The 8456-nt window shown below is 40.3% G+C and overlaps 1 pseudogene; it reads left to right on the top strand.

Moving 5' to 3' along the window:
* The first annotated feature begins 721 nt into the window (after positions 1–721).
* Positions 722–1594, top strand: LOC122802812 (annotated as a pseudogene).
* The last annotated feature ends 6862 nt before the right edge of the window (positions 1595–8456 follow it).

The following is an 8456-nucleotide window of genomic DNA, read 5'->3' as shown; positions in this document are numbered from 1 at the left end:
CATAATTCTCTAAAAAAGGCTTCTGATTTGGCAGCAAGAGACTTTATTGTGTTCTGGTCTTGTGCCACTAGGTGGAGATTTCATATGTTTTGGTACAGCATGCACATTATGATTTAGTCCAGGGATTGTTATTCCAAAAGTATTTTTTGTGTACTTTATTGGAACATTAAGTTATATATTATTATAATAATATAATTATTTACAGGGCTGCACACTTTGCTTGGACAAGAGTGGATTAAAATTAATTGTAGAATATTTTAGCAGCTGTTAGCCATCAGAAAATGTCAGCTCACATTAAAAAAAGAAAGACTAATAAAGAATGTAGAGTTTTTAATAAAATGTGGACTTCTAAGTATTTACTGAAGTCAAAGATAAAGCTGCCTGCTTAGTTTGTGGAGAACAGATTTTTGTGTTTAAGGATTGCAATTTGAATCTCCATTATGAGACTAAACATGCAGAGAAATATAGCAACATGGGCATGGACAACTGAAGCTTTGCTAGCTAAACTGAAAAAACAGCAAGGACTTTTTAACAAGCTTTACACAACCAGGGACGGAGAAGTCAAGACCAGCTTTGTGATATATCACAAAACTGCAAAAAGAAGTAAGCCATTCTGTGATGGGGAGTTTATCAAAGAATGACTGGTGGAATCTGCAGCACTAATATACCCTGAGAAAAAAGAAGCATTTGCAAATGTGCCTCTCTCTCCAGGCAAACGGTAATGAAAATGATTGAGCACATTGCAGGAAATCTGGAGCTTCAGCTGCAAAACAAACTGGACAATTTTGACTTTTTCTCCTTGGCTCTGGGCAAGAGCTGTTATGTCTATGGCACAGCCCAGTTACTCACCTTTGTACATGGAATAACAAAAAGACTTGGAGATTATGGAAGAGCTGGCAGCAATGAAGTCATGAAAGGGATAATGACGGGGAGTGATTTGTTCATGGAGGTGAATGTATGCTTGGACAAGCTGGGACTGAATTGGGACAAACTGACAGGTATTACAAGCAATGGTTGTCCAAATCTGTCTGGAAAAAATGTCCGACCTTTGATGCTGATGCAAGATAAAGTGAATGAAATAATCCCAGAACAGAAATTGGTACTTTTGCATTGATATTATACATCAGGAGGTGTTGGGTAAGTCTGTCCTAAAAATGAACAATGTTATTGATGCTGTAATTAAAAGAGTTCACTTCATCAGGGCAAATGCATTGTATCACAGACAGCTTATTGCACTTTTGGAAGATCATGAAACTGAACGTGGTGACATAAGCTATCGCACAGCTGTCAGATGGCTCAGCCTGGGCAAAGTGCATAAAAGACTATGGGACCTGAGAACAGAGATTCAAGATTTTGTGAGAACAAAGGTAAGGACACCCTACAACTCTCAGATGCCAACTGGCTGGCAGATCTTGCATTTGCTGTTGATGTGACTGCACTAATGAATGAACTAAATACCAAACTGCAAGGCAAGGGCCTCTTTGCACAGCATGGTGATGGCTTTCATGAGGAAACAGCAGTTTCTTTCAAGCCATTTGGAGAGCAACATTCTCACCCCCATGCCAGCACTGAAAGAAGCCACATCATCAGGTGATCACCTCTGCAGGTACTCATCCATGTTAGGAGCACTGCATAAACAGTTGAGAGTGAAATGCACATGATTTCTTCTCCATTCACTTGTGTTGTGGATAATGCACTCAGTGATGTTCAGCTTAAACTCATTGACCTGCAGTGTGATATACTACTGGCAGAGCACTTTAAGTCAGTAACACTGCTGGATTTTATTCTTCTGTCAAAGATGAAAACTTTTCACACATGAGGAGGCATGCTCACAAGATGTTGGTTCTCTTTGGATCTACCTACACATGTGAACAAACATTCTCAGTGATGAACTTTAACAAATACATATACAGATCCTCTCTCACTGAAGATCAGCTGTCAGTTGTCCTTCTCATATCCACCTCAAACATTCAACCTGACTTCAGTGCACTTGTTCAAACACAAGACAGACAAGACTTCTCTCACTGACTAAAAAAACAAAGAAACTGAAAAACAGCAAGTTAATTAATTAGGTTACAAAAAATTACAATAGCAGTCATTACTTTTCTGTATAAAGTTAATTTAATGCTGCTCTTTGAAATAGTGCAAAAACATGCACATTTTCAAAATAGTTTTTGTGAATGTTGATTAAATGTTGATTAAATAGGGATGTAATACTGGTGTTTTTACTACGCCTGTTTCACCTTTTCATAGCCTAATCATAACATCTACCAGTAGCAGCTAATAAAAACCACACAATTTACTGCTTCTTATAAAGAGAGAAAATTAATGTGGAGCAGAATTCAGTTCGCTTTATTGTTCCAGCCCTCCAAAACAGTTCCAGTTTCTCATGTGGCTCTTTGGGGAAATGAATTGCCCACCCCTGGTATAGAGAGTTAAATGGGGTGTTTTTTTTTGTTTTGTTTTTTTTAGGGAAGGGATTTAAGTTTAGGAATAGAGATAGGCTTGTTGGTTATAAAGGAAAGGATTAATTTGTGAGGGGACTTTAGATGAAGTGAGGTAAATGTAGGGTGGGACTTAGGAGTTTTATGGTGGTGTAACGGCTAGGAGGGTTGCATTCTGGCATGAAATTGTTACTGCAGGTTTATGTCTGAGACAACCTGCAGGTACCTCAGAGCACAGGTTGGCCTTAGATTAACAATAACGGACATGGAAGTCAGATTGAAAGTTTTTTTTTTTCTGCTCGTGGTCACGGTTATATACTTATATGAATAGTTTAATTTTCTGAGCTAGTTGCTTAGGCAGGGCTTTGGTTGCCCACATGTGTTGTAGTTGGTTTCATCTGAGTCACTCATGGCAGTTTTCAAGTAGTTCTGTTTGGGCACCTTTAGCTTCAGTTATGCATGGATAGTGTTCCAAGAAGGAAAAGTAATTTACTATGTCAGGCTGTGTAGGGGCATGTGCCATGGTCTTCAGGTTTTGCAGGTGATTATGTGGAGCTCTGCTCGCTGGCGATGTCTGTTGACTGTTGGTGGTGTTGTGATGCAGTTGTTTGCTTTGGGAGTGGGTAGACAGACTGGCAATCTTGGGAGTTTGGTTGGGAATCAGAGAGAATTGTGTTAGTGGTGGTGGTATGGGCTGGCTACTTCCTTTCACTCTGCTGAGCTGCTCAGGACATTTTTTTCACAGATTGTGAGGTTCTCACAACTAGCAGTCTTTGTGACCATGCACTGTGTAGTGCTAACCGATATGGGGAAGGGGAGGGTTGGGAAGCATGGGCAAGCAATTCATAATTTTTTTACATATATCACAGTAAGATGCTGTCCGGTTCGATTCTCAGCTAGAGCGTCTTCTGTGTGGAGACATGCGTGAATGGGCGTACCTTCGTTGAAGGTTGTACGTCAGGGCTGGCAACTCTGCATGTAAAAATCTATCTGCCAATCATTAGCGGACCGGAGTTCCGTGGCGACCCCTAACTGGGAAAAGCCAAAAGACACAACAACAACATATATATATATATATATATATATATATATATATATATTTATTTATTTATTTATTTATTTATTTATTTATTTATATGGTTCCCCTTCATATGATCGAAGTTCTCTAAACTCGAAAGTCATAAACTCGAAACCAGAATCTCGAATTTAGAGAAACTCGAACATATGAAAGGGACAAAAAAAAATTAACACTTTCAAATGTTTTCACAGGGGGGCTTTGGCCCCATGCACCCCCCACACCCCCCCTTCTTAAATATACCTACTCCGAGATCTCACTGTAGTGAAGGAAAGGGAAGTCTCCCATTCCGTGCTAAACGCGTAAGGGCAAAATGGAAGATTTTCCATTCCTCCACTATAGTGTGGTCACAGAACATTCACATTTAAACTGCTAGGGTACAAGGGGACCTGGCTCCCTGCAATAAGGTAAGTTAACTTTGTATTTTTCTAAACCCCAGGCTCCCATTCACAATTTCAAGTGAATGGAAGTTCGAGATTCTGGTCTCGAGATTAGGAATTTCGAGCTTCCATCCATTCAATCTTGTGAAGGGGAACTATATATATATATATATATATATATATATATATATATATATATAGCATAGTGACTTAGTAATGCTTTCACAACAAACTTGACCCAGTGTTCTACTGAAACATTCAAGCCAGTGAAGCCAGGCTTCCAATAGCTGTAAACATGCCAAGCTTTTCCTATTATATAGTCTCATCTATACATTATAAGTGGATAATTTTGCTAATTTTAATAACACTCAGCTTTTAAAAGCATTATGTCCTTAACTTTAGGGTGACTGCAAAACTTCCCAAAAGAAGTAACATAGTAATAATAATAATAATAATAATAATAATAATAATAATAATAATAATAATAATAATAACATATGGAGGTGTGTAACTTAATTTAAAGTGGTACTAACCACCTCTGGGTAGAAGATGTGTGTAATATTGGCTGGTATTGAATGGGGGTTGTATTTGTTAAGGTTGTTAATCTTGCCTCTATTGAACACTGGCAAGGTTTTGTCTTTCACTGTTTGAGTTGGGGTTTGGGTGCGATACATACCTCTCAACTGTCCAGATTTTCACAGAATGTCCAGGGCTTTGCCACATATGTGTGGTCTGATCCTTGTAAGATTTATACTGTCTGGGGAGGGGTTTGGGGTGATGCATGTCTCTTGGCTATCCAGATTTCTGCAGAGTGTACAGAACTTTGCTTCATGATCTGGTTTGTTCCTCATAAGATCTGTGATTTTTAATTCACTGAATGGTGAGCGCATTTAGGTTCAGAATTCATGTCTTTTAGGAATGCATGGTAGCACAGGACCTTTTATCTGGGCACCTTCCTAAGTTTATGAGCACAATAGTAAAATCTGTACCAAATTTTGTGGCTTTGTCACCCTATTTATTTTGGCTTTGTCCAGATTTTCTGTGCTAAGAAGTCGAGATCTATGGGAGATGTGTTCCCAGTCATGGTGGGTCATGAGGTGACTGAAATGACTGCATTGAGAGGTTTTGGAGAGGTGGAGTCCAGTTGCAGCTGTTTTGTGAATAGCTGAAGGAATAAAATTAAAAAATAAATAAATAAACAAAAGTCAACAAATAAGGAAAGATAAATTAGTGCAGGAATCAATTAGTTTTTGTAATGAATGTGTTTTCTGTATGGTTTTCTTTCTTCTTTTCTGGCCATGGAGTATTTTTGGCATGGCGTGTGTGTGAGATTCTGCAAGTAGTTGTGTTTGCTTGAATTGTTTGCTATCAGTATTTGTCAGGCTGGTGAGGTGTCTCATTGTCGAGTGCATGTCTTGTGTGGTATGGACTCCTATTCAAGGGTGATTGAGAGGTGGTTTGATCTGGTGAGTGAGATGCATGGCTAGGGATTTAAGATGTAGCAGTTGTGATTAATTAGGGTTGAAATCTTCCTAGCAAAGTTCTGCATGTAAAATGATATTTATGATGATATCATGAAGGTCATCTGGGGAGAAGCATCTTAGTTTACCATTGGTACACATGGTTTGGTTGAAGGTTTATTTTATTGGTGCTCTTTTATTTTTGCAGGGTATTGTCTTGCATTTACTATCACTTGTGACATGTTAAGTTTACTTCAAGTCTTAATGTGTTTTTCTTTTCTAGCAGATGGCAATTTGCAGAATTTATGGCAATGGTGGGGAGGCCATGGCTGAGGCAGAGGAGCTCTTTCAGGACTTGCCTAAAAATGAGTCCGGAATGGCAGATGATACTTGTGAGTCCAGTCAGAAGAGAAGACGTCCATCTCTGATGACCAGATTGGCAGCTCATGGTAGGCAGGCATGGCAGTCAGGAGAGGTGGTTGCTGTGGATTCTCTGGTGCCTGGAGTGGCTCAGGACAGAATGACAGGTAATGATATTTTGCTGGGAGTCCCATTAGGTAGGATAGGTGTTGAGTGTTGGGGGAATAATTGTGGGATGGCTGTGGATGAAGTCTATCTGGAGTCAGGGAAACTGGAAGGGCTGTAAGTATAATGCAGCAAGGTTAGAAGATGGGACAAGGTGAAACAAGCATCAGGGAGAGTAGCACAGGGATGTCAGAAGGTAGCTTGGGGTCATCTGTAGGGGGGCTAGGATCCTGTTCTAATGTTGGGTCTGATTTTGGAATACATCTGAGTGATTGGTTAGCTATGCAAGGTTTGGAGCAAGTGGCAGGGACAGTTTTTCTAACCCATAATATTCTATTATTAGTTAAGGAGAAGATTTGGAAAGGGATGATGATGATGATGATGTCTTTGAATTAACTGATGTGGAAGGAGTACAGTGGTTGGTTGAACTGGAGATGGTGAATGGCAAGGATTTTTTGCTGGCATTAATCAGCAATGGGGAGGAGTAGGAGACTAGGTAGGCTATGACCTAGGACATGGGATAATTGGGTGGTAGGTTTTGTCTACTATATGGCAGTTTGGCTGGAGAAGGATACTTCTTTAGCTTTGCCACATTGACATATTTCATAATTTGGGAGGCTCAACATTTGTGTCCAGAGACTGCTTGGTTATGGCATGACCAGAGGTTTCAGAAGTGGAAAGGAATTGATCACTCTCTCTACTGAAAAATTAGACATATGGCTAGCTAGTATTGATAAATACTTTTGGGGTGGCTAACAGAGGGGGAAGGGTAGGGGAGAAGGGGGGAATGTGTTGGGATTTTAATGCAGGGTGTTACTCATGGGTAGGGTGTAAGTTCTTGTATACTTGTTCAAAGTGTGTGAGGAGTCATCCAATGGTGCATTGTGGTCAGCAGGAGGCAAACTCAGTGACTCTTGTTTCATTTTCAGCTGATGTGGGTATTTTCTCTTCCTCTATTTATGGGTTTCAGAATCTCCAAGCTAGGGGCAATTATCAAGGTTTATAGGGAGGGATGTCTTTTGGGGGGGCAAGGGGGTGGCCAGGAGGTTCATTCTTGCATTAAGGTTGGGGTATTACGATGTATGCTTCAGCAATTTCTTGATACTTCTCTTAAGGAAAAGATTATTGAGGGTTTTCTGGGGGGAAGTTCTATTAAATCAAGGGTAGTTGGGGATGGCGTGGTTTGTAAGAATTTGCATTCTGTATGGGGGAAGGAAGATGTTAGCAAAGGAACAGCAGGTGTGCAGGTTGTTGGCACATTTTGATAATCCCCTTTGGAGAGTTTTAAGGTTTCACCATTGGGTTTAGTTCCTAGGAAGACAGCCAGTGAGTTTAGGCTTTTTCAACATTTGTAGTACCCAGAAGGGAGCTCTGTTAATGATTTTATGTCAGTTGAGGATGCCAATGTCAGTTATGCATCTCTGTATGATGCTGTGAAGGTTATTTGGGGTTTAAAGATCCGTGATTAGTGAAGGTGGACATTGAATCTGCCTTTTGATTTTTACCAGTACATAAGGAGCAGTGGCCATTATTAGGCATGGTAGTAGGGAAAAAGTTTTACTTTGATAAGGCTATGCCATGGGATGTTTAGTGGCTTGTGCTACTTTTGAGAAGTTTAGCATGGTACTGCATTGGGTTGGTGGCAGCGGGTCGATGCACAAAGGGTGGTGCATTATTTGGATGAGTTCTTGAAAGTAGGTGAGGGGTTTGAAGGGATGTTTGAAGGTTTATGAGAGTTTTTAAGGAGGTGTGAGGAGATGGGAGTCCCATTGGCTAGGCAGAAGGTGGAAGGCCCATTTAAGGCACTGGATTTCTTGGGATTACTGGTGGATCCTGAACATGGGTTATTTTGCTTGCTGGCTGAGAAGATAGCCTGATTGAAGGAGAATATTGGTTGTTTGGTTGCCAAGGGGAAGGTGAGGATTCAGGAGGTTATAGAGCTTTTGGGGCTTCTGAATTTTCTATGTCAGGCAGTTCATCCAAGATGTACCTTTTGTAGGTCAGGGCCTTTTATTTAAAAGGAAGGAAGAGCAAACATCATTGGGTCAGGATTAAATAGTTGGTATGTGCTGATTTAGCACTTTGGTTATATCCTTTTTGAAGCAGTTTAATGGTGTTTCTTTTTGGCATATGGACTAGGTTGGTCAAGAGGAACAGCAATTGTTTACTGATGCAGCTGGGGATATTGGAATGGGTGCATTTTTTGGAGGGGAAAGGTTTGCAACTCATTGACCAGCAGAATGGAAGGATGAGTGGAAAAGGGATGTTGCCTTTTTGGAGTTAATTCCAATCTGGGTTGCGTTGATAGTTTGGCAGGAGCAATTGAGGGGAAAGAGAGTCATTTTTAACCTGGATAATATGGTGGTGGTGGTGAGAGTTTTGTAAGCAAAGACTGCAAGATCTGAATTTTTGTCATGGGCATTACGTAAACTGGATTTGCAGAGTTTATTGATACATTTTTTTCACAGGTGTGCATGTGTCAGGGGTTAGGAAAGAGATTGCTGACAGTTTGTCTTAGTTTCAGTTTTTCAGGTTCCAACAGTTGGCCCCAGGGGTGGAGGAAGATCAAATG

This window comes from Protopterus annectens, chromosome 1.part0 (assembly GCF_019279795.1).
Source record: "Protopterus annectens isolate FY-2018-M chromosome 1.part0, PAN1.0, whole genome shotgun sequence".
NCBI classification, from domain to species: Eukaryota; Metazoa; Chordata; order Ceratodontiformes; family Protopteridae; genus Protopterus; species Protopterus annectens.
The sequence above is the reverse complement of the archived record's forward strand: the minus strand, read 5'-3'. Positions and strand labels throughout refer to the sequence as shown.